Genomic DNA, 14,990 nt, shown 5'->3' with positions numbered 1-14,990 from the left:
TAAGAACAGGTGAGAAATATAGCCGCAAAAATACATCAAACTTTTGAAGTCTGCGATGCTTTACCGCCAGGACCCTATGTTGAGTTGTTGTTCTCGTAGCATAAGACGTGCGTCTGTTTTCAAAGGGCGGAGTGAACGGTGATTCATTATGCTTGAGGGGATGCAACGAAAGGAGGGGCCCTTGTTAACTAGCCTTTTAGTGGGTTCAGTAGCAGCCTCGTGCTTTAGGCTCTCTCCGTAACAGGCGAACTGGAGTGGGCGATGAGCCATCGTGTAAAGGAGACACGCCAAAGGTTTATCTCTGCTTTTTTTCGATCGGTTCTAGTTGGATGGAAGCTTCAAGTCAGGGAGGAGCAACAGTGACTTCATCGATGGACTGTATGCACTCCAAGAAGTGTTTGCCCACTGTCAACGTACTCTGAGCGACAATATTGATTCCACAACACACCACTCCTCCTCATCTATAAACTCTAGGTTTCTGTGCAAAGTTGACACACCGCATTTATTAGGGGAAGAGGCAGCCCACTGTGCTTGCCTTATTGTGGACGCATGTTACGCCAGATTTCTGGGCTCTTTCGCAACAGTTGGCAGTTTCAGCCAGAGATTGTTCCAACCATTTGTTGTCCTGTGTTTTTAAATGCGTACAATACTGTTATAGCACAATACTTTTGCTGTGCCTATGTTTATGAACATGTTTACAGCGGCCCTAGAAACTGAATAAACGAAGGAAGCTCAACCAATTGAGATTTCTTCATAGTTTTATGTTCGTGGGGGGGGGCGGTTGGGGCTTGATTTAAAATTATTGCTGCCGCACTAAAAAATAAGGGCAACATAGTATCTGAAAGAAAACGGACTATCGCTGTGAAGCAGATAAATGTACAGATCAGAAATTTCTTTGAAATGTTGCGAGTTCAGCTACTCCTACCCTAATCATATTCTCGCCTAACTGATATGTCTTAGTTACCGAGAATTTAGTAATTAAGTAAATGACTACTGTATTTGTTTTTACATACGTACTGTTTGTTATCATTATAGCGCTATCGCAGTTGTACGAAACTAAAAAGATGTTTTAGATGCGGAAGCATGTTATACTCGCGCTCTTAGTGCGCCGTCCGCGCCGTCCGCACCGCTTCTCGAACATTCGACAGCTGACGCGCGCGCATGCGCCGTCGCGCCGTCGCCCACCATCTGTGCCGCGCGCGCTTCTCCTTCGAGAACATTCGACAGCTGACAGCGCATGCGCCGTCGCGCCGTCGCCATCTGTGCCGCGCACGCGCTTCTCCTTCGAGAACATTCGACAGCTGACAGCGCATGCGCCATCGCGCTGTATATATACTCAAAATCGGCGCTCGCTCGCTCAGTTGCCGCTCGTCCGTTGGTTTGTACGGCGCGTCGACGTCCGAAGTCGCCGTGAAATGAATGCCAACGAATCCACAAACAGAATAATTGACGTCCCTTCGACCAGCGCCGGCCAAACTGTTGGCGGAACCGCTTCCGCATCCTCCTCAGTGTTCCCCCGAGGGAAGCTGCGGGCAATTTTTTTACTCACAAAATATTAGTGCAAGGGCTATCAGATGTTAATATAACGGGCATTCGGGTACAATCCAACGTAAAGCATTCGAATACTGCATTGTATCAGGCAAAAGCCGCAGAAAAACTCTGCTGAAAGGGAACAATGCTATCACGCTGCGGAAATTTGTGGGAGCCAAGAAAACCAAGAAAGAAGGAAGAAAAAGGCCCCAGAAGAGAGGAGTTATGGGGATGAACATTCTCCCCTTTGCGCTCTACTAAAGAGCGCTATTCTTCCTCATTTTTTTCTGCTTAAAGGTCCTATCATCACAATACCAATAATAAGTGGCAGCATGACATCGTCAAGTATTTGATGGGTCCAAAAGTGAAACCACGGTGAAGTATAGAGCAAAGAGCGTAATTCAGATGATTGGGCAGACGTTTTAGGTGAACCACATAGTAACGTTTCCGCAGTGAGATAAGCTCAATGTTTCAAAAGTTGAAGATGCTGAGGAATATCTATCATAATAAAGGTACACAAACATAACAGTATTTTTTCGCACTCGCTCCAGTAACAGGATGTGCATATTGTATGTTAGGGGTTCCATGAACAGACGCACACCTAAGCATGTTTTCGTGTTTTACAACGGAAGCTGCTTTTTGTGAGTACAGTTTTTCGTGTTTTACAGCAGAAGCTGTTATAAAATCACAATAAGTGTGGTAGCATGTGGTGCCGCATTTGTCCGCCGCCACCGCCAGTGTCCGAAGCCACTGTCACATGAAGTAACAATTAAAATTTGATCAAAACACTAAGAACACAGCGGGATTCTAACCTGGGTCCCCAGGGTGCCAGCTCAGTATTCGACCGCGGAGTCACGCTAGAGCTTGGAATTGGGTCGCAAACTTGCCTTAAGCAGGGTTGTTGTCGGGAAAGGAACCGCGTTAGTATGTGTAATGAAGCGTTAGATTGAGTAATACCACACTTCTTCGAAGCACAACGAAGGATAGCAGAGTGAATGCTGGCCTGCTAAAAAAATTATGTTAATTTACGATGTAGTGGGTACCCGGCAAGTTTTCCTCTAGCAGTTACCCAAAAAGCGTTTATAAAAGGCTTTAAAAGGCCGTTCTTCCAGCTTTCGCTGAGACTGTGCTGCGTGTTTCACGCAGGCCTAATATTTTTCTGTGTGTGTGTTTGTGTGGAACGTTGCGCGCGGTTTGACAGGCTGTTCATCAAAGGCTTCGTTTGCTTGTTGTTTAGAGGTTATGAAACCAAGAAATGTGACTGAATAGGACTCTTAAAACATATATTAGTGCGTTCTACATGGTGGCTGGTTGCTCTAAGGGAATGTGAAATGATATATACAATGACACTTTCTTAAATGTTAGAGAAAACACTATTGTTGAGGTTAATGGTCACCTTCCATTGCTTGCACCAGCTGCACTACGTTCAAACGCATCTCTGAAGAACGCCATGATATCTTTGAGATTTAGCCACATTACATATGACACACTAGCTCTACGAACACTTCAGTATGGCAAAGTTATTCTATATGTACGAAGTATGTACAATTTATGACAACGCGACCGCGCGCTAGGCTATGTTACACTTTGTAACTTTACAGTGAAATTCAGAAAACGAATCATTTTCCAATATAGAAAACAACCTCCTATTTATTAAAGCTATAAGGATGAAAAATACCTACGTTAAATTATTCTTTAGGTGCTTAAAAATCAACGTCTATGGTATAATGATGATAACATAGCTAACAACGTAAAATTACACCTGTGTCATATAAGGTCATTTTCACAAGTTTCACTTTGCTTCATTTTCAAGAAAAAAAATGTTGTCTAGCGTGTGTGCATAGCAGATATAGTACAAGAACAGCAACGTGCATTTCCGTGTATTAGTACCTCAGCACGTATTATGATTGGAAAGAATATGGCCTTATTTTCGTGATATTCTTAATCCACAATGCGACCTCCATGCATAGATGGCTTCCTTCTCCGAGGCCCCTCTGAGCACAAGACCCTAATGAACTTTAGTCAGTGCATGCACATGATCCAGGTTTCGCGTTCAACAATGTACTTGCAGTACAGCGCCCTCATTACACTGTTACTATCAATAAAAGAAGAGTAAAAGTCACCTTTACGCATAAATCTACCCACAACGATCATGGTTCGATGAAAGCAACTTCCTCCCCAAACGTACTTTGTGGCCTCGCATGCCTCACGGCACGTAGTGCACAGGTAGGCTATTGTTTGTTGGCTGGTTTCTCTACAAAATCATGAACATGGCAAATACAGTCACAAATATGTGCGCTGGTAAGTTATAGCATTATCTTTCTTCTTTAACTACTTCGAAAACGGGACGCACCGTCATACGACAGATTGCCTCGTTACACAGGCGGAAACGTGGGGACAAAGGGAGGCACACACAACAGTGAACAGCGTGCGATTTCAACTGGGCCAGTGCAACAGCCCTTTCACGGTATCACATTCACCAGATTGCGGGTGTCAGTGTACGCCCCTACAAAAACGCGGTCCCCACCCTTACTCACCGCAGCAGCAGCCGCTACAGCCGCGGCACGTGCCGTTATGGGCCGTAAAAACGAGGATGCCGGTGAAGTCTGACTTATGGGCGGGCGCTATGCGGTGGCCTTTACCTACTCAGGCGCAGCACACATGCCGTCAGCCATCGTCAAGCTACACTCTTGGTATACTTATACGCAAGCTGCGGAGTTACCCTTCCTTCTCAATTTTACCTAAGAAGGCGGATTTTCGGGCGCTCCTTAAGCGCCAGTTAACCGCTTCGGTGAACCCTCGGGTAGGGTGGCAGTTGCACCAGCTCAGCCATAGTTAGCGACAGTTGCTGCTTTTTCTGCACTAACTTTCTCTCGCGTACGCACTCTCTCTACAAAGCAAATATCAAAACGGGCGTCCTGCTTCAGTAAAAGTGGGGCGCTCGAACTCTGCATATTTGCTTGCCACTGTCATCTGCGCGTAACTTTTTTATAATGAACTCGCCTTTCATTACCAACGAGTGATATGTGGCAATGTGTTGCTCCAGTAATCTTAAGCACTCGTAAAACGTTACTTGTAAGTTTTATGACTAAAACGTTTTGTGTTCTGTGTTCTGTTGATGCATATCTGAACCACACATACACAGAGATGATCGCCTTCTTGGCCGAACTTTTAGAAATGAGTTGCCATCGCAACACACCGTAAATTGATAGGAGGTTGCTTCTGAAAACTGTTGATTAAAAGATAGCCACAGAAACTGCAGAGAACTCGAGGAAGATGTATTACTTTTACATAGTGGGATAATTAGATCAGTTCATGTAGTGTCGATGTATGTCCTATTCCCTCGATGTTGAAATGCAGTGTGCGTGTGAGGGCACATTGATAGGAGATTAAAGTCTTAGTCCCACCGGTAGTCGAGCCCACCCACAATACGTGTCATCATAAGCCGCGCATGTGCCGGGAGAATGGTTATATGGGTGGGAGGACCAGTTCTACAAGTGTGGCTATAGAACGAATGGCTGCGACTCACCATGAACGAATGTCCGGGGTATCGCACTCCTCACTCATGCGTTCGTACTACGCTTTTGCTCTCATCAAAATGCATGATTTATTTTATTTCATTATTATTTTAGTTATTATTATTAAATATTTTCGAATTTTGTTGCGATAGCAATCCCATGGATACTCTCTACTGAATTTTGCCATCGGCGTCGACGTCAACATCGCCACCATTTATCGAGTATGTATACGTATTTACATATATGAAAACGCAAGGAAGAGTAAAAATTCAAAAAAGACTCCGGTGCGTGAAATCGAGCACTATTAAAGCAGTGGTCAAAAAGACTGCGTATCTACTGCCGACAACCGCGGAGGTGTTCGCAAAGTTAGGTGGTGGGACGACTTTTAGATGCGGAAGCATCTTATACTCGCGCCTTGTAGTGCGCCGTCCACGCCGTCCGCACCGCTTCTCGAACATTCGACAGCTGACGCGCGCGCATGCGCCGTCGCGCCGTCGCCCACCATCTGTGCCGTGCGCGCTTCTTCTTCGAGAACATTCGACAGCTGACAGCGCATGCGCCGTCGCGCCGTCGTCATCTGTGCCGCGCGCGCGCTTCTCCTTCGAGAACATTCAACAGCTGACAGTGCATGCGCCGTCGCGCTGTAAATATACTCAAGGTCGGCGCTCGCTCGCTCAGTTGCCGCTCGTCGGTTGGTTTGTACGGCGCGTCGACGTTCAAGGTCGCGGTGAATGAATTCCAACGAATCCACAAACACAATGATCGACGTCCCTTCGACCAGCGCCGTCCTTTCGCATACGTGTGTACGTGTTCACTCATTTAACACCCCCTCTTACAACCACGTTAACAAATTTAGCCATCGACCCAAGTAAGTCGCAATTTAACATCCCATTTCACAACCACGTTAACCAATTTAGCCATCGACCCAAGTAAGTCACACTTTAACACCCCGTTAACCAATTATATGCTCCGCATCCTCCTCAGTGTTCCCCCGAGGGATGCTGCGGGCAATTTTTTTTAGATTTTGGAACTTCACTAGGCCTATCAGCAGCTAAGAGTAGATGACGAGACAGCCGCATTGCTCACCGTCAACACCACCAAAGAACAGTTGAAGGTAAAGCTTCTTGCTTTTAGAATATCCACTGCAAAAGCCATTTTCCAGTGATTGATGGACACTACACTAGCCAGAATTCACGGGAATATTGTCTACCTAGGCGAGAATATTTTCCGTGGGAAGGACGTCAACGACCACACGCAACGCCCAGAAGAGGTTCTGTCAAGGATGAAGGATAGGGTCTACAGTTCATCAAAGAGAATTGCAACTTCGGCATCTGTCGCAAAACAAGCGCTCAAAAAAGGGCGCGCCTCCAAATTCTCGCGAAGAAGCGCTGAGAGGTCAACGATAAAAAAGAAAACAAGCATCCAAAGACTCCCCGGGCGCGCGTCCTTCTCCCCTCGGAAGCGTAGGTTCGCCAACGAACTTCCTCGCATCGGCGGCCGAGCAAGCCCTAGAGAGTTCTCGATGGAAAGGGGCGTGGTGATGCAGGGTTGCGTCATCTTTCGCGGATGCCCCTCGTATCGCCTCACCCTTTCCCCAGCCTTCGCTGCGTATCGCGCCGACGAAATGTTTAGAACTTTCTGGAATCTCGTGCGGAAGCTATTTAACCGAGCAGCAGAGATGGGAGATCAGCAGAAGGAAGTTAACGCCAGAGTGCGTAGCGTATTCCGCCGTGTAGTCGGCGAAGGTTTTGTTTTCAGCGACAAAGAAGGAAAAGAAGGAAGTTAACACCAGAGTGCATAGGGTGTTCCGCCGTATCTGTCGGTGAAGGTTTTGTGACAAGGTCCTTAGTGACAAAGCAGGAGAAGAAGAAAGTATGCACCAGAGTGCGTAGGGTGTTCCGCCTTGTGGGCGAAGCCTTTTGTCTTCCGTGACAAATGAGGAGAAGAAGAGGATTTCCACCTGAGGGGTGAAGACTCGAGATACAGGCAAGAGTGTGTGCCTACCGCTATTGAGCGAAGACGCGTGGCAACAGCTGCGTGTGTGAAGCCGACGTGTTTCCGGAGAAGAAGTTTGGTGCTTGTAGAGCGGCCAATAGAAGACGCGAGGTTTCCTAGAAGAGAAACTTCGGGGGCATCGGAACTACAACAACGCTGGACTTTGAGTGAGTGATTCTCAGAAGAGTATCATTCAGACTATTGTTCCAAGAACTTGAAACTGAATAAGTCTGCTAACTCTTTAGTCTTCAATTGTCTTGGTTGTTCAATGCATGTGACTGCAATGTAGTGCGTATTGTTGCCTGTGTCCGTTTTTCGAGTGTGGCTGATTGTACTGTGTAGTACATTGTTTGATTGGTGTCATATTGTATTCAACTGTTGTCGAGTGTGCATACTTGTGTATTGTTTTGGATCTGCCATAACGGAGAAGATAATTTTGTTTTGTTTATCAACTCTCGTCTCTGACTTGTTCTTTGGGCCACAGCCGGCGTCCGCTGGCGCACCAAATAGGACCACTTCTAAATTGTCCACGATTTCGTGGTGCGGTTCGGAGGGCCGATACTTCGGCCCTTGGAATTGGCCCGGCGATCGCCTCTCTAATTACCGGGACCCGTGATAAATATTCTGGCGTCCGCGACAGGACCTTTTGGTGCACAGTGTGTCCAAAGTAGTGAGAAAGAGCCTCGAGTTGTTGATAGTGCTATCAGAACGATTTTGTGTGTTGCTCAGTGTTCTCGTTAACGAGTGCAGGAGAGTGTTCCAATATACTGATTTAAGCAGATATTTTTTGCACGCGGCAAGGCTTTATTTGCGAGACACAACATTCTCGAAAAGTTAGTAAGTCTTGGTGAAAAGATGGGTCTTTCTGGCGGTGAACTACGGAAGTGGGTACGCCAGAAGGAGAAAGAGGCGGTGGAGAGAGAGAGTTTGGCAGCTGAGAGGGCCAAGGAAGAAAAAGCAGCCGAGTTGGAGAGAGAAAGGCTGGCCGCTGAAATGGCGAAAGAAGAAAGAGAGGCAAAGGAGCGACAGCTGAAAGAAGAGAGAGAGCAACAATTGAAGTTGGAGCTGGAAAGAGAAAGACTGGCAGCTGAGAGGGCGAAAGAAGAAAGAGAAGCGGAGATGGCTGAAAGAGAACAGCAGTGGCAGCACGTGATGGAACTCGAGCGGCTCCGCTTGCAACAGTGAAGTGAAACTCCGGTCCAAGCTAGAGCTGAAAGCAGCGAACGGGAGGACCACGGCTTTTGCTTGAACCCAAGCAAGCTGCTCGTAGCGTTTGATGAAAGGAAGAACGATCTTGACGCGTACCTTCACCGGTTTGAGACGATTGCGAGGAGCCAGAACTGACCGGAACATCAATGGGCAACTGCTTTGAGTACTTGCTTGAGTGCTGAAGCGCTCAGTGTGTACGGTACGCTGACGCCTACCGATGCAGCCAACTATGCAAAGGTGAAAGCTGCTTTGCTGAAGCGATTTAGATTTACTGTGAAAGGATTCCGGGACAGATTTCGGACAGGAAAACCAGCTGATGGCGAGACGGCTGCGCAGTATGCCGCCCGACTTTGCCATTATTTCGACAGATGCATTGAACTTTCAGGGACAGCGCAGGAGTACGATGAGCTTAGAGAGTTCCTAATTAGAGAACAATTTCTTACTAGTTGCCACCCAAGCCTGTCGCTATACTTGAAAGAGAGGAAGGCTGAGTCGCTTGAAGGCATGCTTGAATTGGCTGATCAATTCTCGGAAGCGCAAGGTGGAACTAATTTGGCCAAGGTAAAGTAGGAGTGTCCCGAAGATTCGAAAAATTCGGCACCAGAATAAAGGAAGCGTGCACCGGAGAGTGTTCCGCGATGTTGTCTGTGTAACCGAGTGGGTCATCGGGCGAACAACTGTAGTACTAACTTTACGAGCCCTACGCTAGTAAAATGTTTCAAGTGTGGTCAGACTGGGCACAAAGCTGACGCATGTCGTAGGGGAGTGAGTCAAACTCACCAGGTATCCTTTGTGCAAGCGGCACTGAAATCCGATAATAATGCCGTCACCGACGAATTCGTAGAGTTGAAAAATGGGGAGAAACTTCCTATTGTGGGTGCTGTAATGACAAAACAGCCAACCGGTGTTACGAAGGGAATGCCAACACTGCCTGGAAAAGTTGCGGGCAAGAAGATTACGGCGTTAAAAGACACCGTAGCTCCACGGTTATTGTGCGGAGAAATTTGGTACGTGAAAGTAAGTTAACAGGCAAAACGAAACCAGTTTGCCTAATTGACAGTACGGTTCGGGTGCTTCCCGAAGCAGAGATTGAGGAAGAAACCCCGTACTTCAGCGGGAAAGTTACCGCTCTATGCATGACGACCCCTCTGTACGACCTCATCATCGGAAACATCGACGGGGCGCGAGGGTCGAACGAACCAGAACGTTTGGGGGAAGACCCGAAGATAGAGCCCCCGCCGACACAGGGACCGCGAGATACAGTGAAGAAAAAATCCGTGAAGGATTTCACTCGAGCCCAAGGTGAAGCCTGGGCGCAAGAGACTGCGAATGAGAACATGATCGTATTAAATGAGTTTACGTGCTGGGCAGCGGGACTTACGTCGGCTCGACCTCAACATCCGACAATGTAAAGATGACGGAGTCGGCCAGCCAGGCACAATGTTGTGACATGAACAAGCGGGTGAATGACCGAACAGGATTGGTTGAACGTTATTACCCGTTGACAGTGTCGGAAAGTGAGAACGATGGCTGAGATGCCGCCTCAGATACCATCGTTGGAAAGGCCTCGCCGAAAAAGAACGAGAAAAAACAAGAAGAGATCGAGCGAGCACCGCAAGAAAGGACGCAAGCGCAGCTCGAAATTCACGAGATAGCTACTGAGGTTGAATCGGAATGTGTTTTGCAATACTGAGTGCAATATGTTTTGTTAATATGGGTGTTATCCTGTGTAACAACTGTATGTCGAGTGAGTCAAAACGTTTGTTACGGTGATGTGATGTATTATATTGTACAATTGTTGTAATGAGAGAACTTTGTAAATTTGTATTGTTTGGAATATGTGATGGAGTGTTGTACTCATGTACCTGTAGTTATATTTCATGCGTTGTGAGATTGAATTACAATGTACAATTGCATTGAGTGATCTATTGTGAATGTGACGTGTCATGAGCGATGGACTATGTTACAGTCTTTGAGAGTGTGGTGACTGTTCGCACTCGTTTGTGTGATTTTGAATAATATGAGATAATATTCTTAAAGTGGGGGGCAGTGCCACAAAACAAGCGCTCAAAAAAAGGCGCGCCGCCAAATTCTCGTGACGAATCGCCGAGAGGTCAACGATAAATAAAGAAAACAAGCATCCAAAGACTCCCCGGGCGCGCCTCCCTCTCCTCTCGGAAGCGTAGGTTCGCCAACGAACCTTCTAGCATCGGCAGCCGAGCAAGCCCTAGAGTTCTTGATGGAAAGGGGCGTGGTGATGCAAGGTTGCGTCATCTTTCGCGGACGGCCCTCGTACCATCTCACCCTTTCCCCAGCCTTCACTGCGTATCGCGCCGACGAAATGATGAGAACTTTCTGGAATCTCGCGCGGAAAGTATTTAACCGAGCAGCAGAGATGGGAGATCAGCAGAAGGAAGTTAACGCCAGATTTTGTAGGGTATTCCGCGGTATCTGTCGGCGAAGGTTTTGTCCTTAGTGACAAAGCAGGAGAAGAAGAAAGTTAGCGCCAGAGTGCGTAGGGTATCCCGCCGCGTCTGTCGGTGAAAGTTTTGTCCTTAGTGACAAAGCCGGAGAAGAAGAAAGTATGCGCCAGAGTGCGTAGGGTGTTCCACCTTATGGGCGAAGCCTTTTGTCTTCCGTGACAAAGAAGGAGAAGAAGAGGATTTCTACCTGAGGGGTGAAGACTCGAGCTACAGGCAAGAGTGTGTGCCTACCGCTATCGAGTGAAGACGCGTGGCAACAGCTGCGTGTGTGAAGCCGAAGTGTTTCCGGCGAAGAAGTTTTGTGCTTGGAGAGCGGCCAATAGAAGACGTGAGGTTTCCTAGAAGAAAAACTTCGGGGGCATTGGAGCGACAACAACGCTGGACTTTGAGTGAGTGATTCTCGGAAGAGTATCATTCAGACTATTGTTCCAAGAACTTTGCACTGAATAAGTTTTCGAACTCTTTAGTCTTCAAGTGTCTTGGTTGTTCGATGCATGTGGCTGCAATTTAGTGCGCATTGTTGTCTGTGTTCGTTGTTTCGAGTGTGGCTGATTGTAGTGTTCAGTACATTGTTTGATTGGTGTCATATTGTATTTAACTATGGTCGAGTGTGCGTGCTTGTGTATCGTTTTGGGTCTGCCATAACTGAGAATATAATTTTGTTTTGTTTATCAACTCTCGGCTCTGACTTGTTCTTTGGACCACAGCCGGCGTCCGCTGGCGCGCCAAGTAGGACCACTTCTAAAATGTCCACGCTTTCGTGGTGCGGTTCGGGGGGCCGATACTTCGGCCCTTGGAATTAGCCCGGTGATCGCCTCGCTAATTAACGGGACCCGTGACAGCATCAGCTCATTCTAGTTTCAAGGTGATAAAATAAGGCTCAGGGTTTCAGTACGACCGAAGAAAAGCTGAATGCAATCCAAAAAGCGTCAAAACTGACTAAAAAAACATCTCGGCAGGCTTTGTTACGTCTTTCCGTTATTTATGATCATTTTCTTTCGCAGAACAGAGCGATCGTAGCTGCGAAGCTTCACGAGAAGAACATGCCCTTGTAGTGGGAGAAAGAACACTACGCTGCATTTTAGATGCTTAGAAAGACGATTTGTTTTTAACAGCCCTCTTGCATTATGATGAAAAACGGCCTCTAATTCTGTCCATGGGCGCATCACTATACGGCATCGGTGCATTCTCAATGAAAATAATGCATTCGGCCGAGCGGCTACAATTGCATTCGCTTCGTTATCTTTGGGAAATGTTGAAAAAAGAACTACCTGCAGCTCGGTAAATGTCTTCGGTATCTTATGGCGTCAGCCACTTTTCGTGTCTCAAAATGGCCACATATCATTACAACTTCGCTTACAGGCCTGCACACCTACGTCAAAGTGTTGGCGCGCTCAGTAGGCTGCCACTACCCGTGGAGGAAACTGAGCCATGATCCACGGTAGACGTGCTTATTCTTGCATCTGCACCACATTTTAAAGTGTCACCTTGCAGGTCACATGGATGTGGTAGGTAGGAACGCATGCGCTCAAGGCTATTTTTGGTGGCCTGGTGTCGACAACAATGTAGAAGTCAAATTTGCTGCCAGCATCGGAGAACGTCAACAAATGCACCAGCTCCCAAGAGGAAACGTGCGACAACACCTTGGAAAACAATCTATGCAGATATCGCTCCACCTATGAAGGAAACGACGCTGCTTATGGAGGGGAGGGTGGTGCATTCAGGTAGTTGCCCAAAGTAGGCACCATGCGGAATATACTGACTTCGACAGTGATCGAGAAACTACAAAATCTGTAACTTTCAGCATTCTGGAAAACTTGCTCATGAATTATGGGCCATTCTTTGTTTCTGCGAAAATTGACAACTTTCCGAGGAAGAATCAGGTCTCACACATCGAAATTGCCCCTTATCATTTAGCCACGAATGGGCAAGCAGAAAGTATGGTGTATCAGGTGAAACAGGCGCTTGCCAAAGATGAAACATGAATATTTGTGGGCAGACTGGCTAGTTTTCTCCAGAAAGGATACACCACCAATTAAATAACGACGGGCCAGATGTCACCCATGTCAGGTGACGAGGGGTCAACGGCTTTGACACGCAAGCAGCGGCCACCAGCTAAAAGAGTGACTACTGACCACAGCGTTAATAAATCGCCAAAAAAGCTAGTGATCGGACAATTGATCTTTTGCCATCTCTTGACAGGAAGTCCGGCTTTTGTTAAAGGTCCTGTACGGAGAGGAGGCTCAGGCATTGCTCTTAACTAATCAATCCAATGAGTAAAATCGGAACCTTGATCATATAAAACCAGGGGCAAAAGCCTACCCGAAAGAAGATTCGCCGTGGTACGATCAGACGAACAGGCTAGCAGCAAGTGAACAAGGCCCAGTACTGGCTTCTAACCTGATCGCTCTGTCAGAGGAAGCATCGCCGCCGCATGATCTACCCTCGACGCCCTGCTTTGGACATGAAGAGGCTAAAGACAGGTCGGACAATTGTGTGTTGCAAGCTCGCGATGACCGACCCAGTGGCTCCGCGCAACAACGAACAGCGTAGAGGCCTCAACGTCATCGGCGTTTACCCGACCAAAGAAAGAAGGTACAGCAAAGGCTGTTTATTTCTGATAAGATTCACGTTACACTTAGTTCAATGAGTGTGCAGATGCGTGAAAGTCGAACGGCTATTGATGATGAACCTCGCAGCGAAGGGGAGCCTAAGAAAGAAATCGCGTCTTTTACATACCAATGTAAACAGCGGCTAACAGGCGCCTTCCGCGAACAATACTGCCCACCAGAGCGGCGGGCGTTACGCAACAGCAGTGCTAGTAGCAGTGCAAGTTAAACAAACATGCGTCCACGCATCCTCCGGCCACTCGGTCGCTCGCATGTGTAACAGGCTTAGGGGGAAAAGGATGTCGTGTACGCTCACACCAACCAACACACGACCAATCCCATTGTTCTGCCTCGCTTGCAGGTGCAATTGACGCGCTCTTTCGCCTCTTCTTAACCCTATGTTCGCTTATAAAGAGTTATTTCCCACCAGCCGACATTTCGTACGGTCTCAGCGCTGCGGGGCTCCGACGCCCCGACATAACAAATATCAGTCATAATTGTCACGAAACAGCGTAAATCATCTAGAAGCACAAGCCTTGTAACATAGTCCAACTCTATCCAACATTGACAGTTGGTACTTTAGGACCGAGCTTTGTCATCGACTCATTGTCAATTCATGTCACCGTAAGTTCACATTTGGTGAGGCAGCACTGGGGTAACATATCTGAGACACAAAAGAGGTACGCTACTATCCATCATAATTGTGAGGAACAGTACAAAACACCCACAAGCACAAACCATTTATACTATTCGGGACTTCAACCTAGACATTGTGGACCTTTAGAGCAAGCTTCGTCAACTCATCATTTTTGAAGATGCATTTTTACTATGAGGCGAAGAAACGAAGATCTGATCAAGCCTGCAACATTCATGGAGCATTATCAAAGGCTTCTCCGTAGATCAGTAAAGTATCGTGGTCTTTTAGCGCATTGGTCTTGATGTCACAGCCTTCGTGTGTGCTCAAGAGTCTTTTTGTATGGTGAAGAGATTCGCAGTCCGGGCTTGCAGTGAACACAAATTTCTCTGCGCAACCGGCCCCGGCGTCGTCATGCTGCGATAACGCCTCAGCTTCTCTTGCGGACCTATACATTGTCAGAACTTCTGTGCGCCTAGGAGTTTGTCCTATATATAACGATCACCTCCACAGAACCACAGCATAACTGGAAACGAAGGCGCAGCGGTGGCAACACAGAATGTATGTTAGCTAGGTACACTGCTATGCAATGTCATCATCTTCTGTGTTTTAAAGAGCAATAGCTTAGCACATCGAAACTGCAGCTTTGGTAAGACTGAGCACACAAACCTCATCTAGCAACAAAACTCAGACTGGACAATGATAGCATAACTACTTTCCAACAAATGGCGAAGTCTTTGTCCCGTATTACAACAAACTAGCTCTGTTGTTCTTTTTCCTTACATTGGAACATGTACTTGATAAACGCAATAGAATATTTTAACAGACAAGTATCAATGCGAGACAGTTGCGACTAGGACGTATGCGTTTACAGCTTTTCTTGTCAGGAGACATCCACATCATCGCTTTAATGAAGATTAGGTTTCAATTTTGCGAAAAACTTTGCCTATTACACTGAAGCTTCAGAGAACATACATGCATTTCCGATCATTAATTTTTATTTCATAAATTT

This window comes from Rhipicephalus microplus, chromosome 3, assembly GCF_043290135.1.
Source record: "Rhipicephalus microplus isolate Deutch F79 chromosome 3, USDA_Rmic, whole genome shotgun sequence".
In the NCBI taxonomy this organism is placed as follows: domain Eukaryota; kingdom Metazoa; phylum Arthropoda; class Arachnida; order Ixodida; family Ixodidae; genus Rhipicephalus; species Rhipicephalus microplus.
Note: the sequence above shows the minus strand (reverse complement) of the source record.